The sequence below is a fragment of the Myotis brandtii genome, unplaced genomic scaffold, assembly GCF_000412655.1.
Source record: "Myotis brandtii unplaced genomic scaffold, ASM41265v1 scaffold332, whole genome shotgun sequence".
Classification (NCBI taxonomy): domain Eukaryota; kingdom Metazoa; phylum Chordata; class Mammalia; order Chiroptera; family Vespertilionidae; genus Myotis; species Myotis brandtii.
In genome coordinates this window covers 1,433,401-1,449,642 of record NW_005362797.1, presented here as the reverse complement: position 1 = coordinate 1,449,642, position 16,242 = coordinate 1,433,401, and the positions used below count along the sequence as shown (strand labels likewise).

The 16,242-nt window shown below is 47.5% G+C and overlaps 1 protein-coding gene and 1 pseudogene across 5 annotated transcripts in view; one reads left to right on the top strand and one right to left on the bottom strand.

Annotated features, from left to right (window-relative positions):
- The window catches only part of FOXN3 (forkhead box N3), a 377,361-nt gene that overhangs the window by 119,541 nt on the left and 241,578 nt on the right, over nt 1–16,242 (top strand). The window lies entirely within an intron of this gene.
- Nucleotides 4,673–6,259, bottom strand: LOC102258339 (annotated as a pseudogene).

Genomic DNA, 16,242 nt, shown 5'->3' with positions numbered 1-16,242 from the left:
TTTATGATTGGGGGTCATCACAACATGAGGAACTGTATTAAAGGGTCGCGGCATTAGGAAGGTTGAGAACCACTGCTCTAGTGGCAGGCGTGCCCTAGTGTTGGTCTTCTGCTCTCCCTCCTACCCCCCCACTTTCACACTGACCCCCTTGGTCTATTTCCCTTTAACTCAAGAAATCTTACTCTATAGTCAAATGGGTTTCTTTGCAGCGGTTCTCGACCTGTGCGTCGCGACCCCTTTGGCAGTTGAACAACCCTTTCACAGGGGTCGCCTAAGACCATCCTGCATATCAGATATTTACATTACGATTCATAACAGTAACAACATTACAGTTATGAAGTAGCAACGAAAATAATTTTATGGTTGGGTCACAACATGAGGAACTGTATTTAAAGGGCCAGAAGGTTGAGAACCACTGCTTTAGAGGCAGGCTTTCTGGCTCTCCCCATGAGCCCACCTCCCTGAGAGGCCTCCTGATGGCAAATTCCCTTGTAGTTGCTGAAGGAAGCAGATATCCATGGGCATGGATGTCAGACCCCAAGGGTGAGTTGGCTGAATCGTGTGCCTGTGGGGTTGCGGACCTGGCAAGGCCACTGCTGCAGAAGAGAATGCAAAATGTCCTCTGTGTTGGTCTCCTGCCCCCACAGACGTGGCAGCTCCAAATGTCACCTTGGCATTTTCTTCTCAAATAAATTCATTCTTGTTCATATCACAAGAAAACTGGAAACATGGATTCGGAACTCGGTGTTTACTCCTCAGTCCTCTGATTGACTTGCGGTGTGGCGTGCTGAACTAGTTATTTCGTGGATAAATGTGAACTCGGGCTCTGAGATTTTTGTCTGTGGAGGACCGGAGTCTTGTAGTTGGAGTCAAAGAAAAGACTTTGGAGTCCATATTGTGTGAGTGTGTATGTGTGTGCTTATAGGAAAAGGCCATAAGGGGAAAGTAGCTAATGCTAATTGGTTGTGAAGAGGTATATGGATTTTTTTCAAGGAGATATCCTGATAACATTACCATCGGAGATTATGGTGTGCGGACGATTTGGGTGGAAGAGCAGTGTTTTGGATTAGTCAGGAAAGCAGAGGTCCTAACAAAGGAATACATTGAATTTAGAGAGATGCTTTGCCTCTCAGAACGCATGAAAGATTTCTATGCTGCAGTTTCTTGTAAATTTCTTGCAAAACACCCAAGAGAGATGTAGAAATCACCCCATTTGAAGGTGGAGAAGTGGAGACACAGAAGGTAATGTGGATGCAGCGATTCTGGGACAGGGTTGGGATTTGAATCCAGGCTTTCTTATGTAGAAAACAGAGATAATTATTCATCTTTTGCTCTGTCGCAAAAAAGGTTTGGGAGGTAAGCTAGAGATTACCCTGAGCAGACAACTTAGCACTGTGCGAAGAGAGACGAGAAGGACTGGAGGGTCAGTGGGGCTGGAGAATCAAGGTCATCATCATCTCCTATTAGGAGTGTCTTTCTTGGTACACAGTATGGGGGCGGGGTACAAGGAGGGAAGGCACAGGTGGATGTTGGAGCCTCTTCCTTGATGAAATGCTTTTGAGTGACCACTGGCCCCAGGGAGTGTGGGCTTGGGGCTTTCTGGATCAGGACCTACACAGCTCTTTCCATTTTCACAGATGACCTCCTTGACCTTGAGGGAGAACAATCCATTGATAGATGTATTCATTTGGAATTTATTTTGCTGACTTTACATGAGGAAGGACTAAACTTTTTCTAAGAAACTAATATTAAAAATGCATTTTTGAGGTTCACAGGGTGTCTTTCACGCATGCGTGCACGCAAGAGGACATTTAGAAACCACTGTGGACATTTACTTTGAACTGCAGATATTTATAGACAAGTTCAAGCAAACCAGACTTGGTGCCAGGGACCCACATGCGGTGTGGGCCGCTGTTTATATGGAAAGGTTGGCTTTTTTGTGCTGCGTCCTAGGGGAGTGGGTCTGTTTCCTAGGATGGCACATATTTATTTGGATGGTAGGGAATCGATAATTCTTGTAGCAATGTCAGGTACCCTGCGTTAGTGTTCAATCGAGAGGCTGTCAGATGACACTGGTGAATGTGCAGAGACACTCTGTGCTGTGGGGTTGCTAGATACTGAGTGCCCTTCAAGTCCAGCCCTCAGTTCTTCATTACAACACCCACTGAGAGATTCTACAATTTCCCCTTAACTCACATACTCACTCCATGGAGAAAACCTGTGCTTTTCACTCTCCTGCATCACTGGTGGAGGATGTAAACTAGAATTACTTTTCTGGAGAGCAATTTGGTAGCAGGAATTCAAGGCCTTACAGTGTGAGTGCTCTGACCCAGTTATTACTCTTTTAAGAGTTCATCATAAGGACATAGAGCTACATTCAAGATGTATGAATAAGGCTGTTTGTCTAACATTGTTTTTGTATTAGCAGAATGCTGAGGACAACTTAAATATCCAACAGAATGAGGATGGCGAAGTCATTGGCTATATCACATAATGTCATGCAGGCATTCACTCACTCCACAACTATTTTTGAGCGCCTACTGTGTGCCTGGCACATAGTAGGTGTGATATCAAGGCTGACATGGTCTCAGTCCCCCTGAAGGTCAAAATTTGTTGTGGAAACAGATCTCCTACATTGGGAAGTACAAAGTGTGTTTACAGTGTGAGACCTCGTTTTCGTTATAGGAATGAAGAAACCCTGGAAGACAGTCTGAAGTGTTAATGGAGGTGTAGAAGCCTTGGGCAAGGGGGTTAGGTACATGCCTTTCCCCCCTTTTTACTTTTCCCTCGTTTCCAAGTTTCCCACAGGAGACCATATGATTTTTAGAATTTTTAAAAATGTGACTTTGAGGAAAGAGAGAAAATGAAATGAGCAGATCTGGGTTCTAGATCCAACTCTTCTTTAAACAGGTGGTGAGATTTTGAGTGAGTCAGAGAACCATCCTGAATCTCCTCGAAATGGCAGGGCAAGGCATCGGAGGCCTCTACTCTGAGGTCGAGATCTCCACTTCTTGTCTCCTCTGAAGACACAGATGTGTGTGTGTGTGTGTGTCAGGGCTAGCAGGCTGCGAGCTGTCTCCAGAGACAGGACAGCAGCCAGGCTGCTGAAGCCCCAACCCCTGGGCACTTTGGATCTCTGGGGCTCAGGTCCTCTAGGAATCTGGTGATGTACTCAAATGGGGAAAGGAGTTTCTGTGTTAAGCATATGAAAATTAAATTAAGGGAGTGCCTCTCACCTGGCTAAAAAAAGAAGTTGGACTAACTCAGCCCAGTGTCACTGCACCCCAAGAAAACAAATGATGGCAGCTCCATTGATTGAGCCTTATTTGGGCACCAGGTACAGTGTAAAGAGCATTTTGTAGACATTCTCTTAGTCACGCTCACGACACCCCTGAAGTAGGTACTCTTCAACCTCATTTTACAGGTGGGGACCTTGAGCTCAAAGGCAGGTACCCTGAGCAGGCCCCCTGGGTAGAGGAGGCTGGGATTCACACCCCAGTTGGTCTGCTCTGAAGCAACATTTTCACCTCTGCTCAGTACTGCCTCCCACTTCAAAAGGCAAGCTCTACTGTAACCATAAAACAGATGTCTCAAGCCAGGGGTGTGTGTGAGGGTGTAGTAATGCCTCAAGTGGCTGATCATTGAGAACCTGAGGAATGCAGAAGCTTAGAATGGGCAGAATCTTATCTCTGATGAAACCCGATGCAGAGAAAGCTACTCTTAGCTACCTTTCCTGGGAGGTTTAAATGATGAAATTGGTGGTGGGGGGTGGGGAGCAGCCACCCTCTTGCTCATTATAATAACCTTATCTCCTACTGGTGGTTTCAAATCAAAGGCCACTATTATACCTTACATACCTATAGCTCCCCAAAGAGTAATAGCTTACACCAAGACTTGACTTTTTTTCCTTGAAATACTTTCCTTGCTGGGTTGCAGCTTTTCTTATTTAGCAGGTATTGAAAGATGACAAAACATAGAGGAGATACCGGGGACACATAGACAGGAAAATTGAAGTTAAAATGAGGACAAGGAATTGTTTCTTTTCTCCACCCAAAGACTGTCTCAATATGATAAATACTGTTTCCTGGGTTTCAAGATCATTTCCTCTATAGTTCAGTTTCTTCTGATTTATCTTATTTACTATGGCCAGATTAATCTTTCTACCTACCTTCCCTAGAATATCCAATGGCTCCCCATTGTCTAGGATCATGGTCGGCAAACTGCAACTCGAGAGCCACATGTGGCTCTTTGGTCCCTTGAGTGTGGCTCTTCCACAAAATAACCACGTGTGGGCGCGCGTACAGTGCGATTGAAACTTCGTGGTCCATGCGCAGAAGCCGGTTTTCGGCCTGGGCAAGTCTATTTTGAAGAAGTACTGTTGATATTTGGCTCTGTTGACTAATGAGTTTGCTGACCACTGGTCTCGGATAAAATCTAAACGTGTGGGTTTGGATTTCAGATTCCTTCTTAATCTGGCTTCAACTTTACCTTTCCATCTTCCGTCCAATGAACTGGTCTATACCATGGCTCTTTGAATATGTCCTTGACTTTTCTCACTCTGGGTATTTTTCTGTGAAATAAAGAACAAATGGGAATGTTTCCCTTTTCTGACTCCTACCCATTCATTCAGGCATATCCCAGTTTGGGATTTCTTTTCTTCTCCTTTTTTAAGATCACAAAGCGCCAATAGCACTTTATTTTTTCTTTTCAACATCCTGTTCTGAAGCTTCATTGGCTCTTTTTGCTTGGATGCCAAAGAGCCGAGCATTGGCCAAGGCCATGCGAAGAGTAGCGAACGCCTCAAAGTTCTCCTCCTCCTCTGCCGTGACCCGGCCTTCTCCTTCGTGTAGACATTCTGTATGGGCATGACTGGTCCTGTCAGTGGAGTGGCCAACATGAGTTCTTCAGCAGAGCTCTCTCCCTTCTTGGGCGCTGGAGGGCTTCCTGGGGAGAGCATCACTCCTCAGCCGCGGCATGTTGGCCTTCAGGGACTTGGTGGACTTGCTCCTCCTCCTCGGATCTGATAGAATAGGCAGTTAGGCAGGTATGAGCAGAGCAGGGACGATAGGCCAGGTATGGAATGTCATCAGGGCAGAAAGTCTTGAGTGACTGGCAATGAGCAAAAACTAGAGAAAACAACTATTATAGGACAGGATCTCACCCCCAGGTGACCTTTCCTCCCCTAGCATGTCCTTAGTCATGCAGTTTAGACACCCTGAGAGGAGGAACAAGGAGCTGGAGAATAGCCTCAAAGGACTCAGACAAGCCCTTGCACCACCCTCCCCACTCCCTTAAGCATTAAGCCCGCAGGGCAATGAGGTTCTGGTCAGCATCAAATAATCTTAGGAATAAAGCCTTGGGTCTGCTGACCACAGAGACAGACATTTGGTCAAACTAGAGATAACATCTAGGCCTCAGTTGTGTCTCAGGTCCAGGCCCAGAAAAGCAGCAAAACCAGAGGAAGTGATGCTATGGCTGACATCAGGGCCAGATGCAATGACTAATGACCCACTGCCCTAGTGCTGACCTGACCAGTCAGTAGAGACCACGACCCTGAAAGGACACACCTGGAAAGCTGATGGATGTTCTATTGAGTTCCTCTCCCGAGACCTCCCCTAAAATTCCCACCTTTAGAAAACAGATTAAAAACCCTTAAGGCAAGGGACTCAGCGTGCTCTCTCTCTAGATCACACTTGCACCTTTCAACCCTCCTTTCCTGAAGTGCATATTCCTTTCTTTCTCCCAAGTTCCAAGGGATCTCCTTTGGCCTCAGTAACTTGTTTCCTGAGTTCACGCCGCCCAGCCGGCTCATGTCTCTGCCTCTGTGACTTTATTTCTAAAAGGGCTATATAAACCTCTTTCACTAGAGTTCTTGGCTCTGAATTCTTTCTTAGCTGAACTCAAGGACCGAGGTCTAACATCACTACCAACACATCCACTGAGGTCCCAATGGCCTGGGCCACTGTTTTGGATGCTGGCCACGCTTAACTCCTCCAAGATGGGTCCAGATGCAGGGTGTGCGGTGATGTGGCACTTTGGTTTGCCAGGCCTTGTGTCTGCAGATCCTTCGTGCATTAAGCATTAAGCCCTCAGGACAATGAGGTTCTGGTCAGCATCAAATAATCTTAGGAATAAAGCCTTGGGTCTGCTGACCACAGAGACAGACCATGTGACAATAGGACTAAACCATGTGACAATACCACTGCCAGTCCTTGAGGAAGTGGGGCTTCAAGATCATGCCATTCCAGCTGGACGCCATGGCGGCTGCCTACAGGCCTTCTCGTAGGAGAATGTCCACTTGGAAAAGGGCAGTTTGGGATTTCCCTTATCACATACTATCGCAGTCCCATGTCATGTGGGGCTATGACAAGATCAGTGCATTGCTTATCATAGGGGCTCCTTGGTAAGCACCAAATGAAAACAGTATTTACTGTACAGCTGTCTTAGAGAGGAGTGCTTCTTGTTCCAGCCATAAAATACTGCTCTACCAGAGAGAGGACCTCTTACCCTCAGAAAACAAACAGCCAATTCTTCCTGTCTTGTGTTCAAAATGCATATGGGGTATTAGCTAATTATTTGTCATGCATTCACCAGCCATGACTAATCCTGTTTTATGAATGAAATGGAAGCAGAGAGGTGACAATACTGGCCCGACTTTGCAGAGCCAAGCCACTGGTAGAAACAGCCCTTGAACCCATTTCCTTCTGCTATTAAACGAGGAGTCAGAGGCCATCAGGAACTTCCGTAAATATTCTGGTGCCTTTTCTCATCCTCTTCTTTTCTCTGAAGAGCCAGATAGTAGATATTTTAAACTTTTCGGGCTTTGATGGTTTCTTTGCAACTGCTCATCTCTACCTTTATAGTGGGAAAGCAGCCAGGAGCAGTCCATAAACTAATGGGTGTGGCTGTGTTCCAATAAAACTTTATTTATAAAACAGGCAGGCAGCAGGCTGGACTTGGCCTGCAGGTTGTAATTTGCTGATCCCCTATGTTAGAAGGTTTCTTTCTCTCTGTTCCTGATGTTGGGTTGGAAAGTCATGTTAGCCATAGGAATTTTCAGTTTGAGCAGACCCTGCTGTTGGATATAGGCTAATGCATCAATTACATCCACGTCTGGGAAGAGTGGCTATTCAAGATGAATGTGGGAGGTTGTGGATGTTTAAGCAATTGTGTACGGAGTCTGCAGTAGACAGCCGTCGTCCCATGGATGTGGGCATTGGTCTCCAAGAAGGCTGCAGAGCACTCAGGCAGTAACCAGCCTGGTGTCTCCTCTACCATTGAGAGGCAGAGTTGCAACATCACCCCCGCACAGCTAGAATGTTCCATCACGGCCAAAGTCTGCCTGCAACCCGCAGGCTGTCCCATTTCTCACATCTGAATGTGGACCTCCAGAAAAGTCAGAATTGTGACAAATGCGTTACATCGAGCTCCCTGGTGGTGTCCTTGTCCGCAGCACTGAGCATTTCCATGGGTGCAGAGGGCTGGGAGTGATGGGGTTCCTCTGCATGGAGGTGCTTCCTAGGGATGTGTTACAAGAGAGGCGATACCTGTCCCCCAGGGAACAGGTAGGTTTGAAAACCAAAATGTCTCAAAAAACAAATTATCCATGTGTTTGACCCCCAACCCTCACTCCTGCCAGGAATGTTCACATTCTTTCAGGGCTGTTTCCTAGAACGGGGCTGGAATCTGAGTGTCTTGTCATTAAGGTCGGGCAAGTTTATTCCAGTTCCCCGTTCCCAGAGCCAGAGCTGTTTGCTCTTTCAACAGAGACAGCTCAGGGTCGGGATCTGGATCAAGACCAGAAAAATTTTTCAGGGTCTTCAAGGAGTTGTGGAAACTATCAAGAAATCCTAATTAATTCCAGGATCTTAGTTCAGTGTTTTTTGTTTGTTTGTTTTTGTTTGTTTTATTATAGTTTAAACTGCTATATAAAGAAAGAAAGAAGGAAAGCTTTAATTGTTCTGCTTAGGAGAAATTAGACCAGTTATAGGCAAAATTAATGTAAATAATGAGTACATAATTCTTTCATTTGGCTCTCAACTCTTGTTCTATTGTAAATCTCTTTAGATTTTATATAATGACTAGTCGCCCGGTGCACAAAATTCATGCACATCAAAAGGGAATTAATTAGAGGAAATATTTTAATATTAGTATTTGCCCTTTCTCTATAATAGAAATGTCAGGGATGAAAGAAAATTAGTAAAATGTATATGAAAATCTTCCTCCTGTCAGAGTCTGGGGCACACTGTGGGACCCAGAGTCAAGTCCCCACCCATCGCGCGTGCCTTGAAATCGCATGAGACCCAGACCCAGCCTGCCACACCTCCGTCAAGCCCTGCTGGGTGGGGTAGAGGGGGGTGCAGCCTCAGGTCCCCTGGCCCAGCACCGGGCAGGGGGCGCAGCCTCAGGTCCCCTGGTGCACCCTCAGGTCCCCTGGCCCAGTGCTGTGGTTTGGGGACGGGGCCTCAGGTCCCTGGGCTGGGGCTGGGGGGCGCGCTTTGAGGTCCCCCGTCAAGCCCCGTCAGGCAGGGGGTGCGGCCTGAGGTCCCCCATCAAGCCCCGTCGGTCAGGTCCCCCGGCCTGGTGCCATGCAGCCTCAGGTCCCTGCTGATCGCTCATTATGGCTTATTACGGGAACCCCACCTCCGCTGTGGACACAGCCATCTTGTGTTACGGGAACCCCACCTCCGCTGTGGGTGCAGCCATCTTGTGACGGTGTGAGTGTTAACTTGCATATTATATAGGATAGTAAACATTTAACCTATGGTACTCTACATGTGCCAATTTATTATTAATCCTCCTAGCAGCCCTATGAAATAAGTAGATTACACCCCCATTGTACAGGTGAGGACAGCAAGGCACCAACAGGTCACATGACTTGCCCTTTTCCCACAGCTTGACCAGGGCTGCACACAGCCTGGGGGGCTAACAGTGCTGACGTCCAGCCTCTCATCTATCTTTTCAGTGGATGGTGTGGCAGTCAAAAGTGTGAGTGTATTCTTTCTAATGCATTTATTGTTTTTTATAGCAGACCGATGGGTCCCTCATTCATCTACTTATTTGGCAAAGATTTCTAGCACTTAACCATCTGCTGGGCAGGACTCTGCTGTTTAGTTTGCTCAGAAGATAGGGGTGTCCCAGTGGGTCTTGATAGCCAACAGCATTATTGAGATGAAGAACTCCCCGGGGGACATCACTTTCTGCTCAGAGGAGCAGACCTGTTTCCCTAGGGTCCACCTGTTTGTTAACTAATCTCACAGGACAGGTGTAGCAAATCAGAAAGCACAGGCATTAATTTACAGTGAGGAATATTACTGCCTGGAAGTGGTTTGGTGAGCTTGGAGTGGGGGAGGGAAGGTTGGATGGTTTGACTGTTGAGTGCCCTTGGAAAAGTCAACCGGTCATACCGCCTGTGTAACACATGCCATTGTTGCTGAGACCCCACCCAACCTCAAGGCCAAGGTCAATGCTGCCAGAGCACTTGGAAGAGGTTTCACCTTTGTGGAATTTGTAGGAGCCTCCAGCATCCTGGCCCCTGCCCACCTCCACCCCCCACCCCTGCTTCAAGGGGAAGCTTTAGTTCTTTACATATGTTAACGCCGTCTTCAACTCAGTGGGAACTGGGCGGCCTCTCTCTGGAACTTTGCATATCTATACTCCCATCTGGATGGGAGGCCTTTTCTGCTTTGGCTGAGGGACGCCTGGGGCAGAGCGGAGGCTGCGGGTTGATTCAGAGCGAGCAGCACTGGTAATCACCCGGGACTGTGTTCACGGTAAAGTCAAAGGCCTTTGGTCCCACTGGTTCCCTAGGCTCCTCTTGGCTGGGCTGCTCACTGCTCCAAGAAGGTAAGTCACCTATCACCTTGCAATTTCGTCATTTACAGCATAAAATGTGTGGCACCAGAATAGAGCAGGTCCAGTCCTGTGTGCCGGGAGGACGGATGGAAGAGGGTTCAGGAGGGCCCCCGGAGGAGGGGCCCACTTCATCAGACACAAAATTGAGTCCACAGAGTTCCCTCACACGGAGCCTTCTGCCGTCAAGTGGACGACACAGTAGTTCTGAATTGAGGGGAGGGATGGCTGAGCCGGGGGTGGGACTGGATTGCGGAGGGAAGAGAGCTGTGCTCTCACATTGAATTCAAGGCGTCCTGTTCTCCTGTCAGACTGGTGCCCAGTCCTCTCTCCCCGAGTTCCTCCCTAAAGCAGCCAGCGTTCATTCCTCACCGAGGCTTGGACATGTGGACCTGAAAGGTGAGCCTCGGTGGAACCCTCAGCTCTGCAGGAACTGAGGAAGGGCTCGCCCCCCTCCCCTCCCCTGTGGGTGGGTTTGAGATGCCCCTTCTCCCAGCCCTTCCCGGAAGCTGATGCAGCAGCCGGAGACCAGGAAGGCACACTCAGGGAGCGGGTGGCCCTTCCTTTACTGCTGTGGGCAGGCCCAGAAGCAGGGCTGGTAAGGCAGGATGGGACCCTGGCTGGGAGCCCTTTGGATCAAGCTGCTGAGCTCAGGGCCAGCTCTGCACTTGCTAGCTGGGTCACCTCTGGCAGGTTGTCTCAGAACACTTGAGGCCCAGATCCCTCACCTGTACAATGGGGACAGTAGTACCTGCCTCACACTGCTGTTGGCAGACAGATAGTCCACGAAGAGCGAGGAGTCTGGCACACCAGCGGTGGGTGCCAGCTTTGTGTGGCCTGAAGCCAATTTAGTTTGGGGGAGGGAGTCTTTAAGAAAAGAAATTGCAAATAGAAAATGAAGTGTAGCAGTAAGCATTTGTTTCAAATGATGAAAGAAAACAGTGTGTCATTAAAAAGCCGGCATCCCAAGCATCACAAAATCCCCCCCCCCAAAATAACCGAATATTATTATTAATCAGCTGTTTCGTGTATGTCTGCATTACTATTCCCCTACATTTTTTGGGCTGTGTACTCTTTGCTCATTTCTTCATGTGACAGTGATTGTGGAATGCCATTTTCTCTCGAGAGAATAGCAAGATAATGCACTTATTCTTCTAGTATGATTGGTTGGGATTTCTTTTTTATTTCTGATAGTTTAGGAAAAATTTTTTAGCTTCATAACTGGTTATTGATAATGTCATGTGTATTTTTAGGATTGTCAAATTTGGGGAAGCCTTTCTCAAGTTTCTTTCATATAAGGGTCAGGGCATGTTAAGGTGTTTTTTTTGTGTGTGTTCAGTGTCTAATCTAAATATTGAAGGTGCTCATTCAACACATTTCTGGGGTCCTTCCCAGGGCCGTGGAAAGGGCCTGTGTGAGGGAGGGGACTGAGGTTTATGCTTCAGTATTTCATGGCAAGTTTTCCTGTGAGTACTCAATAAACATTAACTGGGCCATATTTTATTGTATGTATTGACACTCGTCTTTTTAATTTTATACTTTTAGTATTGCTAAAGAATGTATTCTCATTGACAGTAGATATCATCTTAAATTAGTTAAATTTGTGCAAGTCGGTCATTCAATATCCTTTGTTAACTACTTTGGTCAAACCTAGCTCACATGGCTCTTTGGAAGCACTTGAGGACATAAAGCAGATAAAACACAGCTCCGCGTCTTCATGAAATAACTACTGCTAAACAAACACACAAAATTCAGTGGAGTACATTTGAAGGTCTCATTGGCTTTATTAAACGATTCATGAATTGGGCAGCACCCCATCTAGCAACAGAAGGGAGCTCCCAGAAGCTGTACAAAGTGGAAGATTTTTTATAGGCAGAAAGTTACTAGCAAAAGAAAAGGAAGGATTGTTTTAGGCCAGGGCGCCTTTGGGAGCAGGCAGGGGTCTTATCAGGCAGATTACCTCACTTGTGGTGATAAGGAAAGTCCAGGTTGGTTTAGTCACATTCCTGGGAGGGGCTGGATTCCCATTCAGTCTTGGTGGGCTGTCCTGGGGGCAACGCACCTCCTCCTGGGGCCTGTTTCTTTATCATGGCAGTGCAGGCAGTAACCGTGGCCATTATGACCGTCTTCACCCCTTATCACCACCCAGTCTGGGGCTGAAGCACCTGGGGACATAAAGCTGGGACATTGTTCCTTCAGTTGCTGGTCAAGCTCTGAGACCTAAGTGTGAGTCATGTTCTAAACAGACCCATTAGCATTGGATTCTATAGTTAAATCCCATTCATCAATAATACTCTCTTAATTTTTTTTTTTTTTTTTACTGATTTGAGGGAAAGAGAGATAGAAACATCAATGTGAGAAACACTGATCAATTGCCTCCCACATGCACCCCAAACAGGGATCAAACCTGCAACCTGGGAATGTGCCCTGACAGGGAATTGAACCTGCCACCTTTTGGTGTACAGGATGGTGCTCCAACCAACTGAGCCACACCTGCCAGGGCAAGAATACTCTGCTACTATAGCCACTTTGACACATTAAGCCACACTTTTAAAGTGCACAATGATCATATTTAATTTCATATTTTTCACCCAAATCTTTTTATTCTTATCAAGTCCAGCCACTAAATTTGTTGAAACATGGTTTTCTCTGTTTTGGACTGTTAAAGACTACTCTGGCAGACTCCCCTGGGTAGGCAGTTAAGAAGTTGGATCTGCCAGTAACTCTCTGTGGGCATCTGTTGGGATGCTTCGGGTTGCAAGTGACAGAAAAGCCAATCCGGTGTCTAAACAACAGAGGAAATGTGTCGGCTGGTGCACGAAGTCCTAGCTGGACCAGCACCAGTCCAGGGCCTCTGGAGCTGGCCATGGGGTCACTTCCACCCACACCACAAGGCTGAGAAATGCTGAGTGTGTGTGTGTGGAGGGGGTGTTGGGAAGGGAGAGGAGAAGAGTAGACACTGGAGAGGAAACTACCAACACATTCTGATATGGGGTCCTAAGTCACTTCCCTGGGCCTCAACCGCCTCATTAAATTAGGGCTTTGTCCGACACCATCAGTAAAGTCCTTCCTACGGGTAACCTTTCAGATTTTCTTTTCCTTTTTATAGTATTTGGTTTTTGTAGTGAAGAAACAAACCTTTGCTGGCCAGTGTTGTCAAGCTAAGAATGGAATTAGTGAACAGATAACTCTGTTGAGATCAAATGATGTCAGGGCAGTCAGCCTGCGTGCCTTTCTGCCTGCCCGTGAGTTGTAGATTTTGATCTAGAAAAATGAGCAATGGAGGATGTGAGGGAGGAGCCACGGACAGGCGAATAAAACCCGCTCGGACAGCGCATGTGGCCGGAAGGTCTGAGCTGGGCTTATTTTTCTTATCATAACCTTTAGAGGTTCTGCTGTGCTGCTGGTGTCGCCAAGACGCTGAGAGTGGTTTGATGTGGTGTCTCAGGGAGCTGGTGTGGGCAGAAGCCAGAGGGGGACTCGGAAAGGCAGCGGAATCCGATCCCTGTGGACAGCTGAGGGTTTCTCGGGAATGAAACCACAGACCTCAGCTTTCTGCTTCGTCCACTTTTTACGGAGCCTTTGGCTAGTCTTGAGACGAGGAAATCTTTCAAGGAAGCATCTGGGGGGTGGGTCACGAGGGAACGGACTCCTTGGCCTTGGTACCCACATGGGTTTGGTTGTGCCATGGGCGTGAAGATGACATGGGTGCTGGAGGTGGCGGTGAGCTGGGGGAGCCTGTCTCCTCTCCATGGCCAGCGCACGGGCTGTGGGAAGACCCCGGAGCACCCCTGGGGCACTGGGCTGCCTTCATAGGGGAGTTTTCTCCTCCTGTCCACTATATTTAGGGAAAAAGTTAATCACATTAGTAGTGCAGTCGGTATATTTCACTGTGGCAAATTTTTTAACATATTTATCGAGTTGGCCAAGGTTGATCTGGGCCCTGACCTAATTCTCTATAATAAAGTTTTTGGAAAATAGTTCTAGTGTGGTGGTCAATGGTGTTTCCGAACTGGCAGACAACCAGCTAACTCTGTGGGCAAAGTGTGAAAGAAATAGTTTGAAATTGTTTTCTAGTCCGATGTTTGCGCTTTGGAGGCATTAACTTGAAATGAAACCATAGATCTTTGTCCCTGTGGCTGTAGGATTGAGAAAGGGTTTCTTTGTTGGGTTGGGGGAGAGTGGGGTGAGGATTGGAGACAGAGTAGATTGTTCTGTGGGCACCTTTGTAGCTGCCTGTTCCTCCAGAGGGTCTGTCTAGATGGGAGGTGGTGGGGACAGGCTTGGAGTTCAGGCCTGGCCTCTGGAGTTGCCAACTGTCAGGAGTTCCCCTCACCCCCCAAATCTTTGTGTTTTACATTTCAGACAGGAGCAGAGTGCTGGTGTGTGCCCATTGCCCTGGGTATTTGGGTATTTTGTAGATATGTTTGTCCCTTCAGTGAATGGTGTCCATTTCTGTGTGAGCATCTGGAGCTGAGCCTGTGGGAGTAGAGAGGGTGTCTACAGTTATTGGCCCATTTGAAAAATGCTAAGTAAAAACCAAACATAATCCTGGCTGGGTAGCTCAGTTGGTTAGAGCGTTGTCCTGATACACCATGGTTGCAGGTTTGATTCCCAGTCAGGGCACATGCAGGAATAAACTAATGAATGCATATATAAGTGGAACAACAAATTTCTCCCTCTCTCTCTCTCAAATCAAGTAAAAAACAACAATACACAAATAAACCCAAAAAACTGACAAAGATGCCCAAGAGGTAGATTGTAAGCAGCAAATTTCATCTGCGATTTTGGAAATGAGTCTTGGGGAGCATCCTTTATAATAAAAGCGTAATATGCTAAGTGTTTGACCCATTGGTCGACTGTTCAGTGACCGCTCGACCAGTCGCTATGACGTGCACTGACCATCAGGGGGCAGATGCTCCGGCTGGTAGGTTAGCTTGCTGCTGGGGTCTGGCTGACCGGGACTGGGCCAGAGGGCTGGACACGCTCTGGAGCCCTCCCGTGGTCCCTTCCTGGCCGGCCGGCCCCCATAGTTCCAATCGGGACTGGGCGAGACGGCCCCGATCACCGGCCAGGCCGAGGGACCCCACCTGAGCACGAATTCGTGCACCGAGCCTCTAGTAAATAGATAGGAGAGTGTAGTGATTAAGAGGGTGGGCTCTGCAGGCTGAAAGATGTGGGGTCTTAACTTTTCATTTCACCATGGCGAGCACCAATTGTCAACCCGCTGGCAATGACTTCATCTCCTTAAGCCTTAGTGTCCTCATCTGTAAAAGAGGATGACAGCACCTGTGTCCTGGAGGATAACATGAATAATGCAGGGAAAGCCCTTGGCATGGTGCCCGGCACGGAGGAAGCCTTGGAGAGCTTTTGTTATGAATGCCTTGTGATTCTTTGGATTGAAGTAAATGGGGTACTCCGTGATCACTGTTTGGGCTGAACCTCTTCAGGCCAAACTGACATTACCTTTTATCATCTCCTCAAGAAAATTAGAAGGATGGGATTAGGACCATCTCAAGACAAGCCAGGTGCCCCTCCCAGGAAGAGAGAGGCGGACTCTGTCTGTCAGGCACCTTACCAGGAAGGACCCCCTTGTGGCTTGGTCTCAAAGCAGTATTTTGTCCACACCCTCCACAGAGAGGGGACAGGGATCTGGTTGGTGGGAGTGCCGAGCAGCTGAGACTTACATGGGATGTCATTTTAGACTTGACCCTTCCTTTGGTTGGTGTTGGTTTTTACATGTTGATTGATCTCTCTCTCTCTCACACACACACACACACACACACACACACACACACACGCGCACACACACACACACCTCTACAAGGACTCTTGCACAGAGAACCGAAAGAATGGCTATTTACTAGGTACAGAAATGTGTATTAAAAAACCATGCTAGCCCTCGCTAGTTTGCTCAGTGGATAGAGCATCAGCCTGTGAATGAAGGATCCGGGGTTCGATTCCGGTCAAGGGCACATGCCCAGGTTGCAGGCTCAATCTCCACTAGGGGGCGTGCAGGAGGCAGCTGCTCAATGATTCTCTTTCATCATTGATGTTTCTATCTCTCCCCATCCCTTCCTCTCTCTGAAATCAACAAAAATATATTTAAAAAAAACAACAATACAAAAAACCATGCTAAACAGGTGAAGACCAACCAGATTGCTATTGGTAGGTGGCAAAGCACTGTGCTATAAATATTGCAGGACTCCTCTTTCTCCGCTCAGAGGAAAAATTGCTTTGCATTTCAGACACAGAGAGAGCTGGACAAGTCTTTCCCTCGTGTGCGAGACGCTGAGAGCAACGTGGAAGGTTTTCCTTAAATGGAGCCAGCGCTTGGCCCATCTCATGTTGAAGTTAAAGCCCTCCATGCTTTATTTCTCATGTTAGGCA